The sequence below is a fragment of the Schistocerca serialis genome, chromosome 3 (genome assembly GCF_023864345.2).
Source record: "Schistocerca serialis cubense isolate TAMUIC-IGC-003099 chromosome 3, iqSchSeri2.2, whole genome shotgun sequence".
Lineage (NCBI taxonomy): Eukaryota > Metazoa > Arthropoda > Insecta > Orthoptera > Acrididae > Schistocerca > Schistocerca serialis.
The window spans coordinates 95615206-95636723 of record NC_064640.1 but is presented as its reverse complement, the minus strand read 5'-3'; the positions used below and the strand labels follow the sequence as shown (position 1 = coordinate 95636723).

The following is a 21518-nucleotide window of genomic DNA, read 5'->3' as shown; positions in this document are numbered from 1 at the left end:
TGGCGCTAGCTGCGCAGCATTTGTGCACCGCCGCCGTCAGTGTCAGCCAGTTTGCTGTGGCATACGGAGCTCCATCGCAGTCTTTAACACTGGTAGCATGCCGCGACAGCGTGGACGTGAACCGTATGTGCAGTTGACGGACTTTGAGTGAGGGCGTATAGTGGGCATGCGGGAGGCCGGGTGGACGTACCGCCGAATTGCTCAACACGTGGGGCGTGAGGTCTCCACAGTACATCGATGTCGTCGCCAGTGGTCGGCGGAAGGTGCACGTGCCCGTCGACCTGGGACCGGACCGCAGCGACGCACGGATGCACGCCAAGACCGTAGGATCCTACGCAGTGCCATAGGGGACCGCACCGCCACTTCCCAGCAAATTAGGGACACTGTTGCTCCTGGGATATCGGCGAGGACCATTCGCAACCGTCTCCATGAAGCTGGGCTACGGTCCCGCACACCGTTAGGCCGTCTTCCGCTCATGCCCCAACATCGTGCAGCCCGCCTCCAGTGGTGTCGCGACAGGCGTGAATGGAGGGACGAATGGAGACGTGTCGTCTTCAGCGATGAGAGTCGCTTCTGCCTTGGTGCCAATGATGGTCGTATGCGTGTTTGGCGTCGTGCAGGTGAGCGCCACAATCAGGACTGCATACGACCGAGGCACACAGGGCCAACACCCGGCATCATGGTGTGGGGAGCGATCTCCTACACTGGCCGTACACCACTGGTGATCGTCGAGGGGACACTGAATAGTGCACGGTACATCCAAACCGTCATCGAACCCATCGTTCTACCATTCCTAGACCGGCAAGGGAACTTGCTGTTCCAACAGGACAATGCACGTCCGCATGTATCCCGTGCCACCCAACGTGCTCTAGAAGGTGTAAGTCAACTACCCTGGCCAGCAAGATCTCCGGATCTGTCCCCCATTGAGCATGTTTGGGACTGGATGAAGCGTCGTCTCACGCGGTCTGCACGTCCAGCACGAACGCTGGTCCAACTGAGGCGCCAGGTGGAAATGGCATGGCAAGCCGTTCCACAGGACTACATCCAGCATCTCTACGATCGTCTCCATGGGAGAATAGCAGCCTGCATTGCTGCGAAAGGTGGATATACACTGTACTAGTGCCGACATTGTGCATGCTCTGTTGCCTGTGTCTATGTGCCTGTGGTTCTGTCAGTGTGATCATGTGATGTATCTGACCCCAGGAATGTGTCAATAAAGTTTCCCCTTCCTGGGACAATGAATTCACGGTGTTCTTATTTCAATTTCCAGGAGTGTATTAGAAATGCTCATGCTCAATGGACTAACTGCTTTTCTGGAAAAGCATAATATAGCAACTCCAGCACAGCACAGATACCAGAAAGGGAAATCAAAGGAACAGAAACTGAATCATTAACAGAATTTATCATACAGGCCTTGGACAACATGATGGTAGCGTCTGGAGTTTTTCTTGACTCATCCAAGGCATTTTACAAAATTAATCATGCAGTACTAGGAAAGAAACTAGGGAATAGTGCTATTGTAGACAAGCAGTACACTGGATAACATCATATCTCAGTAAAAGGAGGCAGTATGTAACCATCAACAACATACACAGATCAGTAGTTAAAAGCAATAAATATGGAGTCCTCATAGGTCTGCAATGGAACCCATGCTCTTCAGTGTTTTTGTAAATAATATACAAACATATGAAAATAAGATACTGTATGCAGATGATACAACTGTACTAATTCCTTCCAACAATTCTGAAGCACCTGAGAACAACACTTTCATATCAACCACTAAGACAGAGCAATGACTCATGGAAAATGAGTTCATTATTGATCTGAAGACTATGTACATGGTTTTCAACAATAAACAAAAAGAAGAGCACATGGATATTTTGTAGGTGAAAAAGAACTGGAAGAGCCATTTCAGTTAAGTTTTTATGTATAACAATAGACAGTGAGCTAAATTGGAAGCAGCAGATAAATACTGTTTCTAATAAGCTAAGCACAGTGGTACCTGTAATGAAACAACTGTCTCAGTATGCACACCAAGACCTCTTATGCACTGTCTATCCAGGACTTTTTGAACCAGTCAAACACTATGGATTCACAATATGGGAGAACTCAACTATCACAGGAATGACAAGAATATTCACACAACAGAGGAAAGCCATTTGAATTATACTGAAAAAGAATCTTGTGGAAACTGTTTCATAGGTCGTATTATTTTGACATTTCCATCACTTTATACAGGGTGTTTCTGTAAGAGCATGGAAAAAGCATAACAGGATATAGAGAATGCTCTGCTGAACAATTTGAGGTAGGAAACCTGGGGTCAGGGAAGCCAGTTTAAGGAGATATGGAAGTAAACTTGTCTATCGCTTTGTCAAGCATTACTAATTTCCAGCTTATTTACAACTAATATGTGTATAAGTTTATAAATACTGTGCTGTTTATTTACATGTACATTCTTTATTTTCTGCAAGGAAATTAGGGAGGATGAGCCTGATTACTACGAAGTATTTCCCAGTCACTGGATTGGAAGGGGAGGTCCCATTCCATGGCCTGTGAAGTCACCTGACCTGCATCCTCTTGATTGTTTCCTATGGGAATATCCAAAGCCACTTTTGTATGGGACCCCAGTGGATATGGAGATAGAATTAGATGCCAGAATTGTAGCTGCCAGTGATATGATTCGAAACATGCCAGGAATATTTGTCAGGATGCATCAGACTCTTTTTCGCCAATGTCAAGGTTGCATTGAGGTTGATGGCCGTCAGTTTCAGCATATTTTGTAAGACACAGTACAAATGGTACATTCATTGTGTCAATGATGGCATCTGCAGTTAACTATAACTAATGTAAATAAAAAATTCCACAGTACTGTGATTTTATTCCTTAAGCTGGTTTCTCCATCCCCAGGATCCATACCTCAAACTGTTCAGTGGAGCATCCTCTATGTCCTGTTAAATTTGTGCATACTGTTACAGAAACACCTTGTATAGTCAAGACCATTGTGACTGCATTATGAGATCATGCAAAACTGGAGACCAATGAGACTGTTCATCCTCATAACACGAGGAACAAAAACTTGTGGTGCATTTCACATAGACTTCAGGTTTTTTAAAAAGGACCTACACTGGTATCAAGGTAATACAATTATTGCCAAAAGATTTACAAAGCTTCATAACTGAGAACATGTTCCCTGCAGTTCTACAGAAGTTTCTAGCAGAAGAGGAATTCTGTAGTGTGGCAGAGTAGACTAGCAGACAGTGAGCAACAGTTAATCCTGTGAGCGAATATTTTATATACCACATTAAGATAAATTAAAAATAAGAGTTAGAAAATAAACTAGAATTAAAACTGCTCATACACAATAGAAGGCAATATCATGTGATGAAGTTACATTTTTTAACTCTGGTATATTTATTGTAAATAACTGCGTATTATGTAACATTATGAATATACTGTGCACAATATTATATGTATTTATTGTGTTACATACTTGTCTAGACCGAGCGGGGTGGCGCAGTGGTTAGACACTGGACTCGCATTCAGGAGGACGACGGTTCAATCCCGCGTCCGGCCATCCTGATTTAGGTTTCCCGCAATTTCCCTAAATCACTCCAGGCAAATGCCGGGATGGTTCCTCTGAAAGGGCACGGCCGACTTCCTTCCCAATCCTTCCCTAATCCAATGAGGCCGATGACCACGCTGTCTGGTCTCCTTCCCCAAACCAACCAACCAACCAACTTGTCTAGATTGTAAGCATAATGATGTGTCCTTGCTACAAGAACACTGCTATACAAAAGTCAAATTATGGGACCAATAAAAATCACTATCCCACAATCACTCTGTGAGAAATTTATTTTGAGCATAGAATATTACTTGCTTATGCGTAAATAAATTGCCACCAACATTTGGCAGGATATGGAGAGAGGCATGAAACAAGGCAAGTCAGCAAAGGGAAGGGGTCCAATGGTGAAAAATAGTGACCCAAGGAAAAAGACAAACTAATATGAATTAAACAGGATATGAAAAATACATTAATAATAAACTAAAGGGCACATATGATCATGGAACAATTAAAACAGAACCTGAGATCCTGTCTTGGAATAATGCTAGATTAGAAATAAATAAAGAAAGAGAGAGAGAGAGAGAGAGAGAGAGAGAGAGAGAGAGAGAGAGAGAGAGAGAGAGAGAGAGAGGGGGGGGGGAGGGGGGAGAGGTGGAGAGGGTTAAAATTAATTTCTGTGGTGTCATATAAAATGCTGATAATGTGTTACTTATTGCTGCCATGACCACAGCCAAGTCACATAAACCAATTATTTTACACACCTCAAAAAAGTTTTGCATCACCTTGGCTCCGAGTGTTCTGGAACCTGTACAGAAAATTGGAATAGAGATCAACATAAACATCATTTCTGCTCTTTTTATTGCTCATGAAAACCACACATTGCATGTTGTACCACCATACAGTGAGACCTTCAGAGGTGGTGGTCCAGATTGCTGTACACACCAGTACCTCTAATACCCAGTAGCATGTCCTCTTGCATTGATGCATGCCCGTATTCATTGTGGCATACTATCCACAAGTTCATCAAGGCACTGTTGGTCCAGATTGTCCCACTCCTCAATGGGAATTCGGCGTAGATCCCTCAGAGTGGTTGGTGGTTCACGTCATCCATAAACAGTCATTTTCAATCTATCCCAGGCATGTTCGATAGGGTTCATGTCCGGAGAACATGCTGGCCACTCTAGTCAAGTGATGTCATTATCCTGAAGGAAGTCATTCACAAGATGTGTACGATGGGGATGTGAATTTTCGCCCACAAAGACGAATGCCTTGCCAATATGCTGCTGATATGGTTGCACTATCAGTCGGAGGATGGCATTCACGTATCGTACAGCCATTACAGCACCTTCTATGACCACCAGCAGCATGCATCAACGCCATATAATGCCACCCCAAAACAGCAGGGAGCCTCCACCTTGCTGCACTCACTGGACAGTTTGTCTAAGGCATTCAGCCTGACCAGGTTGCCTCCAAAAACATCTCCAACAATTGTCTCGTTGAAGGCATATGTGACACTGACAGGAGAAGAAGACCTGATGCCAATCCTGAGCAGTCCATTCGGGATGTTGTTGGGCCCTCTGTACTGTGCTGCATGGTGTTGTGGTTGCAAAGATGGACCTTGCCATGGACATCAGGAGTGAAGTTGCACATCATGCAGCCTGTCGAGCACAGTTTGGGTCATAACACAACGTCCTATGGCTGCACAAACAGCATTTTTCAACACAACGGTGTTGCTGTCAGGGTTCCTCTGAGCCATCATCCGTAAGTAGCGGTCATCCACTGACACCCCTTGGGTGGCTTGAGTGAGGCATGTCATCGACAGTTCCTGTCTCTCTGTATCTCCTCTATGTCCGAACAACATTGCTTTGGTTCACCCCAAGACACCTGGACACTTCCCTCATTGAGAGCCCTTCCTGGACAAAGTAACAATGCAGACATGATCAAACTGTGGTATTGACCAACTAGGCATGATTGAACTACAGACAACATCAGCCTTATACCTCCTTCCTGGTCGAATGACTGGAACTTATCAGCTGCCAGACCCCCTCCATCTAACAGGTGCTGCTTATGCATGGCTGTTTACATCTTTGGGTGGGTTTAGTGACATCTGTGAACAGTCAAAGTGACTGTGACTGTGATATAATATCCACAGTCAACGTCTATCTTCAGGAGTTCTTGGAACTGGGGTGATGCAAAACTTTTATCGATGTGTGTATTTACAATAGAATTTTTATCCATTATTACCAAAATGAGCAGCATGATGTTGCTCATCAAAATTGTAGCAAAACATTTTGTGAAATAAAAGAGAATCATCCACTTTGCGAACTGCTGCAATGAAGTACTGAAGCAGTTCACTAACACACGTTTAAGGATTTCAGATGTTTAGAAACATATTATATGTTGTGAACAAAACAGTTAGAAAATACAAAATTCTTACATAAACTGTTAGGTGAAAGGGAAAAAATAAGTCATTCTAGTTCAAGGTCGGTAAAAAACTGCAATACTCTTTCTCAGAGTACATGTAGTAACAGTTTTTCCACATTAGATATTTTTTCTATACTGTTGTTTTATTTGGTTTGTGGGTCCATTCTAGTATACTACAACCTCTCCGAAAACAAAGCAGTGTCATCATGACATATTTATTCACAGACCTCGCTCCTGCCATCACTTAGAAAGATGTGTCAGTTCCTTCAGCTTCATGGAAATCACAAAAACTCCGCTGATGTCATGTGACAGGGAAAAGTGGCTAGGTAGTTAAGGAGTGGGACTCAAATGGAACAGTGATGTTAACAAGACAGCTTTAACCATCCTGTTTACAAACTATTTTTGTTCACATTTGGAACTCATGCAAAATATTTCTGCAGTTATATCAGTTTCAAATTGGAAGTCATTTTCAATATTGGCTAGGATGGTATGAAGGTCAACCTATCGAAACAGCATAATATATGAAGTATCACCATTCAAGTAATGCCCCTGCTCTCTGTTGAGAATGGCAAACATGAATGTCCTGGATATGTTTTCCATTGTTTCCTTGAATCACTTGAGGAGGAAATTTGGATGTAGGTTATACTTTAATAAAAGTAATCCTGAGTATTTTCCCAGTCCTTGCCCTAATGACCTCCATCACTCATATACACAATGTGATGAAGTATGGAAGTCTTCCATCCATTATGGACACTTCAGTGACTTCTAACCTCCATGTTATGTTATTCTCTTAGGTTATTTATGTTTTTTCTATAACTAGAGAAGAACTGATCCATACCTACAAAAGAAAGAAGTTGTTCTTTTTTCACATATGTCTCTTAGATATCATTTTTTAAGACAGGCTTTTTTTAACCTTATTTTTATCACTAACGTTTGCATTGAATTTTCAAGCTGCACACTCTGGTGTACATCAAACTTTTGTTAATCACTACAACAGCTGTCTGTATTGTCATGAGAAACACTCCGACATTATTGACTATTGAAACTGCAGTATCATGAAGATGGCATGCAATAAATGTCAATTTGTTTCAATGGTTCAAATGGCTCTGAGCACTATGGGACTTAACATCTATGGTCATCAGTCCCCTAGAACTTAGAACTACTTAAACCTAACTAACCTAAGGACATCACACAACACCCAGTCATCACGAGGCAGAGAAAATCCCTGACCCCGCCGGGAATCGAACCCGGGAACCCAGGCATGGGAAGCGAGAATGCTACCGCACGACCACGAGTTGCGGACGTCAATTTGGCAAGGAGTGTACTACATGCTTGGATATCCAAATGATTAGTATTTCAGCATAACTGCACAAAGTAGGCAGATGCATCACCATGTACATTCAGTATTCAAGGAAAGATTACAAAGTCAATTTCTCATTCAGAAATCACATTTCAGTGTTGGTTATTTGTGATAAGAACATGTCTTATGTAAGGAGTAAAAACATATACCATCACGTATTAGAATTCAAAAGCAATAAGTTAGTGGCATATGGATGCTGCTGGTTGTTGTTCTGTGATATTGCAGCTGGTGTAACTCAGGATCCTGATACTGTCACATGAATATGAAGTTGGCAGATTCAGGAGGACCGTAGTCAGCACCATACAGTTTCTGATTTTTCCACTGTGACTATTGCCTGATAGGAAAGACATAATGTATGTCATAATATGCAGGATCATCATAAATCATGGGTCATGAAATGGACTTGTTTGCAGCTTGACAAGTGTCCATAGAGACAGTGTAAGAACATGGGGACCACCACAGAGTGTCAGCATAGGGACCATTGTTGCTGCTTCCCTTGATGTGCAGCAAAGATAGGTTTGTTGACAGTGGTGCACCCAATGACAATACTGGACACAGGAGTAGCACCAAGTCAAGCAGAGTTCTGGTTCTGCATACAGCATCATGATATATCTGTGTGAACAGTCTCTGAGGCAAAGAACCTACACAGATTACATTCATTGTCATCATAATCATCATCACATGGGCCCAGCACAAGGTGTTATGATACATGGTGCCACTGGATTCACAACACTGCCACTTCGAGTTAAAAGAAAATGTAATTTGAACAGCAGGTACTACATATCTGGTCTTTTAAGTCTCATATGCCTGTGCCCCACCTCTGAGGTTGTCATGATATGTTTCAGCAAGACAACACACAATAACATGTTGCCCGTGCTATTCTGAACTACCATGACACAAAGAGTGAACAACTGTTGCACTGAAAAGCACATTCTCCAGACTGCTCACCCACTGAAAACTTCTAGTCATGGGTATCTGAGAATGCGGCATGCAACTATGATTTTTGAACTCTGGCACAGACTGAAACAGCATGAAATGATACATGTGAAGCTGCCAACCACGCTCAGTCCAATCTGATGTCCTGATGGATTGGAGCCATTGGTGGGACCAGCGGTGGCTGTTGTGTGTATTAAATTTTACATCTAGCTCCGGTTTTTCATACTGTCCCTGACAGGTCATTCAGTACTGACCAGCTGCTATGTTACCCATTGCCAAAGATATCATTTGGGTGCGGTATTGATTCATCACATCACTCTCCTGGTGATCACTATCAGTTTCGCAGCCCCTGCAGCCACTACTTGGTACTCAAGCAGCTCCTCCATTGGCATCATGAGGCTGAGTGCACCGTTTCAGTTCTGCTACATGCCAAGGAAAAATCACTGTAAGTAGCACAAATTGAACCCGGGTCATCCATATAGTGATGGAAAATTTTACAGCCAATGTGCCCTAAATCATCTAGAAATTACTCATGTGTTCTTCCTACTATGTCAGCCTCTGTAGTTGAGTGGTCAACGTGGCTGCCTGCCAGGTGGAGGAGTCGGGCTCAATTCCATGTACTGCCAGGGATTTTTCATTGGTGTAAGGACATAAATGAGGTCCACCCAGCCTTGTGATGCCAACTGAATAGGTGCTTGAATGAGAAGTAGCAGCTTCAAGGCCTGCAATACTGCCAATGACAAAGACTGCTGAACTCATGCCCATAGATACCACAACCAAATAATGTCATTAGCTGTGAATGACATGGCAGTCAGTGTGTTCAAAAAGGCCTGTCTCAGCCCATTATGGCAGAGCTTTGCTTGCTTTTTGTTTCTTACTATACTTTGTATGCACAATACGTATAATTTTGTTATTTCTGTTCTTTCCCGGAGTCAGTATTTTAAGGCCAGCAATGTGTTGCATCCTGTTATATGGGTCATACTGAAATGAATTATTGAATTAACTTGTGTTGCATAAAACCAATGCAATGGTGACAAAGGACTCCAAACCCATCAAGTACATACCAGTATATGTTAAGTCACTGCTCCAATGAGATTTTTAATATTGCAAATTACTTATGTAGGTATTGTCTTAAAGACAGTACTACACAATTCAATGAGTCTATGTGATATCTTATGTCGTGTTGGGCCTGCAGCATAGTACACGTTGGTATAAGACGTTATGTAAATGAATGCTCCGAACCAGCTGCAAAAAGTTAATATGTTTTTTTGATATTTTACAGGACAGGCCTGTTTCAGCTTATTGCCATTGTCAAGTGACATCTAATTGGAAGTGATGGCCATATTGCATCTACAGTAAAGTCTTTCTGTCATATCTCAGTAAGTATAATAGTTCTTGTAGTTACCAAATGTAAAATATTCTATCCTGTGCAAGCTTCTTCATCTCCCAGTACTTACTGCAACCTACATCCTTCTGAATCTGCTTAGTATATTCATCTCTTGGTCTCCCTCTACAATTTTTACCCTCCACACTGCCCTCCAATGCTTAATTTGTGATCCCCTGATGCCTCAGAACATGTCCTACCAACTGGTCCCTTCTTCTTGTCAAGTTGTGGCACAAACTCCTCTTCTTCAATTCTATTCAATACCTCCTCATTAGTTATGTGCTCTACCCATCTAATCTTCAGCATTCTTCTGTAGCACCACATTTCAAAAGCTTCTATTCTCTTCTTGTCCAAACTATTTATCGTCCATGTTTCACTTCCATACACGGCTACACTCCATACAAATACTTTCAGAAACGACTTCCTGACACTTAAATCAATACTTGATGTTAACAAATTTCACTTCTTCAGAAACACTTTCCTTGCCATTGCCAGTCTACATTTTATATCCTCTCTACTTCAACCATCATCAATTATTTTTCCCCCAAATAGCAAAACTCCTTTACTACTTTCAGTGTCTCATTTCCTAATCTAATTCCCTTAGCATCACCCGACTTAATTCGACCACATTCCATTATCCTCGTTTTGCTTATGTTGATATTCAGCTTATAACCTCCTTTCAAGACACTGTCCATTCCGTTCAACTGCTCATCCAAGTCCTTTGCTGTCTCTGGCAGAATTGCAATGTCATCGGAGAACCCCAAAGTTTTTATTTCTTCTCCATGGATTTTATTACCTACTCCAAATTTTTCTTTTGTTTCCTTTACTGCTTGCTCAATATACAGATTGAATAACATCAGGGAGAGGCTACAACCCTGTCTCACTTCCTTCCAACCACTGCTTCCCTTTCGTGTCCCTCGACTCGTATAACTGCCATCTGGTTTCTGTACAAATTGTAAATAGCCTTTCATTCCCTATATTTCACCCCTGCCACCTTTAGAATTTGAAAGAGAGTATTCCAGTCAGCATTGTCAAAAGCTTTCTCTAAGTCTACAAATGCTAGAAATGTAGGTTTGCCTTTCCTTCATCTTTCTTCTAAGATAAGTCGTAAGGTCAGCATTGCCTCACATGTTCCAACATTTCTACGGAATCCAAACTGATTTTCCCCGAGGTCGGCTTCTACCAGTTTTTACATTCGTCTGTAAAGAATTCGTGTTAGTATTTTGCAGCTGTGACTTATTAAACTGATAGATTGGTAATTTTCACATCTGTCAACACCTGCTTTCTTTGGGATTGGAATTATTATATTCTTCTTGAAGTCTGAGGGTATTTCGCCTGTCTCATACATCTTGCTCACCAGATGGTAGAGTTTTGTCAGGACTGGCTCTCCTAAGACCGTCAGTAGTTCTAATGGAATGTTGTCTACTCCCGGGGCCTTGTTTTGACTCGGGTCTTTCAGTGCTCTGACAAACTCTTCATGCAGTATCGTATCTCCCATTTCATCTTCATCTACATCCTCTTCCATTTCCATAATATTGTCCTAAAGTACATCGCCCTTGTATAGACCCTCTATATACTCCTTCCACCTTTCTGCTTCCCTTCTTTGCTTAGAACTGGGTTTCCATCTGAGCTCTTGATATTCATACAAGTGGCTCTCTTTTCTCCAAAGGTCGCTTTAATTTTCCTTCTTTTACTGCATTTTTATATTTTCTCCTTTCATCAATTAAAAATCAATATTTCTTCTATTACCCAAGGATTTCTACTAGCCCTCGTCTTATTACATACTTGATCCTCTGCTGCCTTCACTACTTCATCCCTCAGAACTACCCATTCTTCTACTGTATTTCTTTCCCCCATTCCTGTCAATTATTCCTGTATGCTCTCTCTGAAACTCTGTACAACCTCTGGTTTAGTCAGTTTGCCGGCCGCGGTGGTCTAGCGGTTCTAGGCGCTCAGTCCGGAACCGCACGACTGCTACGGTCGCAGGTTCGAATCCTGCCTCGGGCATGGATGTGTGTGATGTCCTTAGGTTAGTTAGGTTTAAGTAGTTCTAAGTTCTAGGGGACTGATGACCACAGATGTTAAGTCCCATAGTGCTCAGAGCCATTTAGTCAGTTTATCCAGGTCCCATCTCCTTAAATTCCCACCTTTTTGCGGTTTCTCTAGTCTTAATCTACAGTTCATAACCAATAGATTGTGGTCGGAGTCCACATCTGCCCCTGGAAACGTCTTACAGTTTAAAATCTGGTTCCTAAATCTCTGTCTTACCATTATATAATCTATCTGATACCTTCTAGTATCTCCAGGTTTCTTCCATGTATACAACCTTCTTTTATGATTCTTGAACCACGTGTTAGCTATGATTAAGTTATGCTCTGTGCAAAATTCTACAAGATGGCTTCCTCTTTCATTTCTTACCCCCAACCCACATCGACCTACTATGTTTCCTTCTCTCCCTTTTCCTACTCTTGAATTCCAGTCACCCATGACTATTAAATTTTCACCTCCCTTCACTACCTGAATATTTTCTTTTATCTCATCATACATTTCATCAATTTCTTTATCATTTGCAGAGCTAGTTGGCATATAAACTTGTACTACTGTAATAGGCACGGGCTTCGTGTCTATCTTGGCCACAATAATGCGTTCACTATGCAGTTTGTAGTAGCTTACCCACACTCCTATTTTTTTATTCATTATTAAACCTACTCCTGCGTTACCCCTATTTGATTTTGTATTTATAACCCTGTATTCACCTGACCAAAAGTCTTGTTCCTCCTGCCACCAAATTTCACTAATTCCCACTATATCTAACTTTAACCTATCCATTTCCCTTTTTAAATTTTCTAACCTACCTGCCTGATTAAGGGACCTGACATTCCATGCTCCGATCCGTAGAATGCCAGTTTTCTTTCTCCTGATAACGACATCCTCTCGAGTAGTCCCCGCCTGGTATCTGAATGGGGGACTATTTTACCTCCGGAATATTTTACCCAAGAGGACGCCATCATCATTTAACCATACAGTAAAGCTGCATGCCCTCGGGAAAAATTACTGCTGTAGTTTCCCCTTGCTTTCAGCCGTTCACAGTACCAGCACAGCAAGGCTGTTTTGGTTAGTGTTACAAGGCCAGATCAGTCAATCATCCAGACTGTTGCACCTGCAACTATTGAAAAGGCTGCTGCCCCTCTGCAGGAACCACACGTTTGTCTGGCCTCTCAACAGATACCCTGTTGTGGTTGCACCTACGGTACGGCCATCTGTAGCGCTGAGGCACGCAAGCCTCCCCACTAACGGCAAGGTCCATGGTTCATGGGGGGACTCATAAAATATCTGACAAAAATGTATCTTTATGTTTCATAACTACAAGAACTATTATACTTACCAAGACATGACAGAGAGACTTCACTATAGGTACAGTACAGTCTCTACTTTCAACTAGACATAACTTGATAGTGGCAATAAGCCAAACCAGGCCTGTCATGTCAAATATTAAAAAACATATTACCTTATTACGGCTGGTTTGGAGCATTCACTTCTGAAATGTGTTATAAGTCTACATGAGTTACTAAATGTAGTGTGATCATCACAGTACCTCCCAACTACATAAAGTTTGTAATTTTGATGATAGATGTCTATTAGAGCTAAGATTTGTGACTGAGGAAGTACAGAATGGCTCTTGATACATTGAAATAAATTATTCTTAAGAACATTTGCTCTTTGTACATATTAAGAGCTATACACTAACATTAATTTAGTATGTCTCATCATAGTATTAGAAGACTATTAATTTTCAAACAGTAATGTGCTGGAGCGAATTAAGAACCTGCATGAACATTATTTTGTCATATCATCATTTAGAAGTTGCAGAAGCTGAACATTTTTCTAGACAGGGAAAGAAACTCCTGTCGGCACAATTAAGTGAAGAAATGAACATATAGCTATAGACATAAACTACATATACTGTGATGGTAAATAATCATGGGATGGTCATATGCACATACACAGATAGCAGCAGTGTCACATACACAAGGGCAGCGCATTGGCTGATCTGTCACTTGTACTCAGGTGAAAAGGTTTCTGGCATGATTATAGCTGCATGAAGGGAATTAACACAGTCTGAACATGGAGTGGCAGTTGGTGCTTGATGCATGGAAGATTCCATTTTGTAAATCATGAGGGAATTCAGTATTCCAAGATCCACAGTGTCAAGAGTATGCCGAGTATGCCAAATTTCAGGCATTACTCCTCACCACAGACAACCCTTCACTTAATCGTCAAGAGTAGCAGCGTTTGCATAGAGTTCTCAGTGCTAACAAACAATCAGCACTGCATGAAATAACTGCAGAAATCAATGTGGGATGTACGAAAAATATATCTGTTTCAACAGCGTGAAATTTGGCATTAATCAGCTACGGAAGCAGACAGCCGATGTGAGTACCTTTGCTAACAGCATGGCATCACCTGCAGCGCCTCGTCTGGGCTCGCAATCATGTTGGTTGGACCCAAGATGACTGAAAAACTGTGGCCCAGTCAGATGAGACCTAATTTCAGTTGATAAGAGGTGACGGTAGGGTTTTGAGTGTGGGACGGACCTCACAGAGCTATAGAACCAAGTTGTCAACAAAGCAGTGTGTAAGCTGGTGATGGCTCCATTTTGGCGTGGGCTACATTTAAATTGAATGTACTGGCTCCTCTGTTATGTTTGGCTACTTTGAGGTCATTGCAGCCATTTATGGCCTTCATGTTCCGAAACAACGATGGAATTTTTATGCATGACAATGCGCCATATCACCAGGCCACAATTGTTTGCAATTGCTTTGGTGAACATTCTGAACAGTTTGAGCAAATGATTTACCCACCCTGATCACACAAAATGAATTCCATCAAACATGTATGGAACATAATTGAGAGGCCAGTTTATGCACAAAATCCTGCATTGGCAATATTTTTGAAATCATGGGTGCCTATAGAGGCAGCATGGACAAGAGGAGGTCCAACACAATATTAGAAAGTATCTCATGACTTTTGTCACCTCAGTGTAGATTTATTACATGTCATGAATGGTAAAGAATACTGCACCTGGGGTAATGCTTTGAATAACACACAGTCTCATTACTCAATATTAAAGTAGGCCTACTCAGGACAGTTGTTCTGACTGTGTACATACCACTAACAACAGATTTTTCACACTTGATTAGTTAGATGGTGAGATTATTGACAAACTACGCAAAAACAGTGTTTTATTTTGTACTGTAAAATATGATGGGCAGTGTAGAGGAAATGGAATATAGTTACATTCAAACTCAAATGAGGGAAATAGTAATAGGTGTTTTGAATCAAAGCATACTGTAAGAATAGAGAGCTTTGTGCTATTCTATACTGTAATTTACAACTGAAACAACAGTGAACACTGTGTAGCAAAATCTTCCGTTCAGTATAAAAAATATAAAAGACTTCACTACACAAAATATTAAAAACTCCAAAACTAAAGCAAAATGATCAGTAGTGCTTTTTAACAGACAACAAATGGAAAGTGTAGAACTAATGGAATTCTCTTCAAAACCACCTACCGGTGGAACTCATGAAGTAAAACCGAAATCACTTACAACAAGATTTAATTTAGTCTTCCTGACAGTAGTCCATAAACAAGAAACTAAAATTATTAGTATGTTTGTTTGCATGAACATCTTCAGCTGACCAATAGCAACAGAGAATGCAAAGCACAGCTGCTAAAAACATTTGAAAAATATTACAGCTCATGACAGAATTCACCATTCTGTCTACAAACACACTTGCAGCACATTAATGAAATCTTAGCTGAAATGAAAGTTTCATCTCCTCCATCGCTTCCTCCCACCCCTAGCACTCCTAAATTCCTGCAACATATATTCATATTTGCAATTAGAAATTGACTCAATCTGTTTTTAGCAAAATTCTACAGAATTTGTAGAGGCACAGGAACTGTACACCTACCTAATGCACCTAAAACAAAGTTTAGATTTTTATGAAAATATCTGGTACCTTCTATTATATGTAAAATTATCTAATGACTATCTTAAAAGTTACTTGCTGATCTGTGTGAGTCTGTGTTTTGCAAAAAGGCTAAGTTGTTATGAAGCTATACATGTATAACAATATCCCCTTCCCACCTGCTATAATTTTAATAATGTCCATATGAATCCAAACTTACTGGACACAACATTATAACAAAGTTTCATTGGATAAGAATACACACTTGGGAAAAGTCATGTTATATACTGATTGTTTGTCTTTCGGTGTACAAAATACTTGAAATTTTTAATGATTGACAGCACAACATTATCCACAACTGTAGATATATTTTAAATATGTGAACATAATATAATTTTTAATCGATGTAAATTTAAATTTATGCCATAGTTTACATTCCACAGTAAAACAGTAGTCTGGGTAATGAGTCAGTGTTACAAGATGCAGAGAGGCAGAAGGTATACACTTCTAACAAGAAAATATGTTCTACGGGACAGGGATACTGAAATTTATCTTTGAAATTATGGCTATTTTACAAGTTAAACTCCTCCACGTAAAATTTCCTCTCATACATATTGTCTCATTCCAGAAACTGACATTTCACATCAAGAGTCCCAAAAAACCAAGTGTACAATTAAAAAGCTAAAGATTAAATTCTCGAAGAGCAGTAATGTTAGTATCTGCTAAAAACGACGCCAAGAACTCTAGAACTTAGTAATAATGAAGGAAACAGCACAAGGTGCAATTTTAATAATTATGTAGTTCCACGGATTCTGGTAATGTGTGTAAGAGTGCACTAACGATAAAATCCATAAATACAAGCTTGAGTTCTATTTCGGTAGGCCTGCCCTTTACTCGTTATTTGGATTCCATACATGATGAAAGCAATCAAGCATAAATTATATTCATAAGTAACGTACCGACTTAGAGCGTGACACACACCAGGGAAAGCTTTCCCTTTCGCAATCATCAGGCTCTCCAAAATTAAGTACCGTACTGTACTGAACCTATGACAGAAACGGAGGAAAATTTATGTTCATAAACGTAGAGCCTCACCTATACGATCTCACACTGAGGTTGCTCCAACAGAACGGGTAGGCCTAATAAAACATTTTAATTGTTTTACGCTGAGAAGTAGCAACGAAGTTCAGTTCAAACAAGAGGGGATCCCAGTTCGATTTCCTGTGCTATCGGCAATTTTTTGAACCACACCACTTTTCCGGCATGGTTATGTACGCTATGTGGTACATTTCTAAGTTCGCGACCTTTTTTTTTTTTTTTTTGCCTGATTAGCCGATTTTCGTACTAAGTACTAATTTGTTTCCGTGAAAAACTATCTATACGTAATGGCATTTGTGTACAGTGGGTGGGACGTTTAAAAACCACAAGAATCTACATCACAGTGACGTACTACTAATAATGAAAGCAGGGAACTACGCAGTTAGCAAAAGCTACGAGTGCGATCTTGACGCTTTAAACAGTATCACCCGTTTTTCATGCTGAAAAGACGTATAAACTAAAGACTTTCATTTCACAGCACAAAGTTACAAATCATACTAGTAATAATTACCTCTCCACGTCTGGGTGTCCCTGGCCTTCGCTTCGAAACGCAGTGCAGAACACACATCTCCGAAATATTTCGGTACATATTAAGCAAGTGCTCAAACTGTAAGGAACGAGTTATTCATAAAAAGGAAAAATAAGTTACTCTTGTATTCCCAATCGTTTACAGTTACTTACTGGGTCATCTGTGTTTCCAGCCATGGTGAGAAAAATTTGTCTGATTTGCTTTCCCGCAGGACTAGAGCACTCTTAACTTTTACATACTTCAGCTATTTCTAGTGTAAATTTCATTTTCAGTTCCGTGAAACACAACCTCGTCGGCATACAAGCGACAAGCGTGTGTTACCAAGTGCGCCAAAGATTTTATTAGGTGACACAAGTACCCTCAGATATTCCGTTGGACTTGACGTCACGGGAAGTACCACCCAATCGTCGACAGGCAATTGATTTGCCACATTTCCGCCGCTTTTACGAACTGCATTTCACAATTTGCATTATTGTGTTATTAATCGTACTCCTGGACACAATGTCGAACTTGCCAGTGAGGTAGAAATGCACTACTGTTTGATACAAGAACTGGTGCAGAAAAACATCACTTTATTGAAACTGAAAATACTATTTCTCAAGCACAAATACAGAAATTGAATAGCGGTGTTTAATCAACTAAATGGTCATACAACATTTTCCGAGGAAAATCTAAAACTAAACTTCCCCAACTACCCAAGCAGAGTGTCGGATTTAATATTTATGCCTATCTGTGAGGCCAGTGGCAACTTAAGCCACTGCCTTCGTGAAATCAACGCCGTAGCACAGCTTTGATGACGTCACGCTTTGAGTCGGCGGTGAGGCGGCAGATTCGTAAGCATACGTGAATTCAGTTCGACTAGTGTGATTGTGTTTTCGGTTAAAAATATCAGATTAACTGTAACTCATATGGTTTTCCATTCCCAATATTTTAAACTACTGTTAAATGATTTTTCACACGAAATTAAGAGCAGTAACATACAGTGATAGACTTTACACCGCTATCTGTTTGTGGTACATAGGATACATGTATATTAACTACTTTGTAATTAGTTTTCATGATGGTATACGATTTAATATTGCATACATATACATGTCCACATTAAAAAGAAATGGTAAAATGCACTTGACAGAATATGATATACAATATATGGAACAGTCGTTAGCATGTCCGGTAAATGCCATAAAACTGAAAAACACGGTTTTTAAGGGAAGGTTAACATGTATTTATTTGTATCGTTGTATGACAAATTTGTTTGAAATTATTTTAGTGGCTTACTAACAGGATTCTGTATATCCTTATAATATGTGTACTCTCCAGGTAAATGGTATGGCAATGAATGTTTTGCCTGGCATTTAAACATAAACAAAATTAATAAGACATATTATATCATTTATATGTACACACTCGCAGCTGCTATGAACTAACAGACAGTAAACGTAAAATAAAGAAGTAACCACACTGATTGCGTCAGTAAGCTACGTTTCGGATCAGAATTGGTAGGCCTACCTATATAATGATCCAAATACACGCTGATTACTTATCCTTGAACTTTTCTTTGGACTTATGAGTGTGTGCATTGAAAAATATCAGGAGAGGAGAGGAGAAATATGTAGGTAAATTTGGAAATCAGCTTGTACAGCATTACCTCACAAAAACAACATTTTACAAGGGGGACTACAGAACCTTAAAGAGAATGAGCCTATCTTCAGTACCATTATGAATGCTGCTTGTATCTATATAAAACGTTTTGGAAGCTAGGACCCTGTTAATAATTACTTCACGTCAGTTCAAGTCTCTCTTATTTCCCGAAAAAATTTATCTTCAGGATAATGTAGGCTGCAAACTCCTGTGTTCTTTGTAACTACGAGACTTTCCCTTGGAATTTGTTTTTAGCCACTGCTTCTTCTATCCTTCATTAGAATAAAAAGAAAAATTGAGATATATTTTCCTTTGTAATAATTAGATTTGCAGCAGGTTTATAAGTAATCTACCAAAGAAAAATAACAGGAAACTACATAGAAATGCACGCTAGTCATTACGATCCACCAGCTCAACGGAACAGCCGATTGTGTATCCGCCATCTCTGCGCTAAGGTCTGTATTTATCACGAAGAGAGTGCGTAAGAAATCGGCGACCACTGACAGCCTCACGCCTGTGGAGGCCTCGCACAAAAATTGTTCATGTTGTTAAAATTTTAGCTATTTAGTTATCCGTACTTGCTTCTGTACAAGTGTAGTAGTATTTATCTAGGATGGTCTGGCACCATTATGAAAGTTAAGCCCCTACTACACGATGCACCTGAGGTGTACATCTACGCAGCAGCGTCCCAAGCACACATGTTTGGAACTACAGACAAGTTCAGGTAGACCGATTATACGAGACACGGGGGATATATCTGTCGCAAATACTGCGCTTGCGCATTAGAAGGCAATAAAGCGCGCAACTCTGGAGTCAGAGACTAGCATGTACAAAACTTCTGATTACGTTTCTTTTCATCAATAAGTGAAATCTTGGTTATTTGTTTATTGTAAATAAGTTATTACTCATATTCTGAAACATTTACCATACGCTGTGATTTATTTCATATTTGTAAGGTAAGTCAGTATCCAAATACGAGGGCAGTTCAATAAGTAATGCAACACATTTTTTTTCTGAAACAGGGGTTATTTTATGCAGCATTGAAATACACCAGGTTATTCCCCAATCTTTGAGCTACACTATTTTTCAACGTAATCTCCATTCAATGCTACGGCCTTACGCCACCTTGAAATGAGGGCCTGTATGCCTGCACGGTACCATTCCACTGGTCGATGTCGGAGCCAACGTCGTACTGCATCAATAACTTCTTCATCATCCGCGTAGTGCCTCCCACGGATTGCGTCCTTCATTGGGCCAAACATATGGAAATCCGACGGTGCGAGATCGGGGCTGTAGGGTGCATGAGGAAGAACAGTCCACTGAAGTTTTGTGAGCTCCTCTCGGGTGCGAAGACTTGTGTGAGGTCTTGCGTTGTCATGAAGGAGAAGTTCGTTCAGATTTTTGTGCCTACGAACACGCTGAAGTCGTTTCTTCAATTTCTGAAGAGTAGCACAATACACTTCAGAGTTGATCGTTTGACCATGGGGAAGGACATCGAACAGAATAACCCCTTCAGCGTCCCAGAAGACTGTAACCATGACTTTACCGGCTGAGGGTACGGCTTTAAACTTTTTCTTGGTAGGGGAGTGTGTGTGGCGCCACTCCATTGATTGCCGTTTTCTTTCAGGTTCGAAATGATGAACCCATGTTTCATCGCCTGTAACAATCTTTGACAAGAAACTGTCACCCTCAGCCACATGACGAGCAAGCAATTCCGCACAGATGGTTCTCCTTTGCTCTTTATGGTGTTCGGTTAGACAACGAGGGACCCAGCGGGAACAAACCTTTGAATATCCCAACTGGTGAACAATTGTGACAGCACTACCAACAGAGATGTCAAGTTGAGCACTGAGTTGTTTGATGGTGATCCGTCGATCATCTCGAACGAGTGTGTTCGCACGCTCCGCCATTGCAGGAGTCACAGCTGTGCACGGCCGGCCCGCACGCGGGAGATCAGACAGACTTGCTTGACCTTGCGGCGATGATGACACGCTTTGCCCGACGACTCACCGTGCTTTTGTCCACTGCCAGATCACCGTAGACATTCTGCAAGCGCCTATGAATATCTGAGATGCCCTGGTTTTCCGACAAAAGAAACTCGATCACTGCCCGTTGTTTGCAACGCACATCCGTTACAGACGTCATTTTAACAGCTCCGTACAGCACTGCCACCTGTCGGAAGTCAATGAAACTATACGAGACGAAGCAGGAATGTTTGAAAATATTCCACAAGAAATTTCCGGCTTTTTCAACCAAAATTGGCCGAGAAAAAAAAAGTGTTGCATTACTTATTGAACTGCCCTCGTACATTTCTAAGCATGTTTATTTCTCTATGAAACGTCATTTATTTTACTGTAATAAGTTTTAGGTAAGTATTTCGCAAATGATTTTTATATTTTAACATATTTTATTCTGCCATCGTGCATCCTATTCTCTCTATACTATAGCTTTAAATATTGTAAGTACTGTGCTTATCAGCCTACTTAACAAAAAATATGTCTTAGATCATTATGTCTGGATGATCCTCAAGGGACAGAGACATAGGGACGAAATGGGAACCCGGCGCATCAAAAAGAGGAAGAAACGCTGAGACGGTTATATCCAACCAAAC

The 21518-nt window shown here is 40.8% G+C and overlaps 1 long non-coding RNA gene across 1 annotated transcript in view; it reads right to left on the bottom strand.

Moving 5' to 3' along the window:
- Positions 1-17585, bottom strand: part of LOC126471534 (uncharacterized) — a 36181-nt gene extending 18596 nt beyond the window's left edge. The window contains exons 1-2 of the long non-coding RNA XR_007586332.1: positions 17419-17585; positions 17249-17344 (exon numbers count right to left, since the gene is read on the bottom strand). This is a non-coding gene — a long non-coding RNA (uncharacterized LOC126471534). The remainder of the gene's footprint in view (positions 1-17248; positions 17345-17418) is intronic.
- Between the last annotated feature and the right edge of the window lie 3933 nt (positions 17586-21518).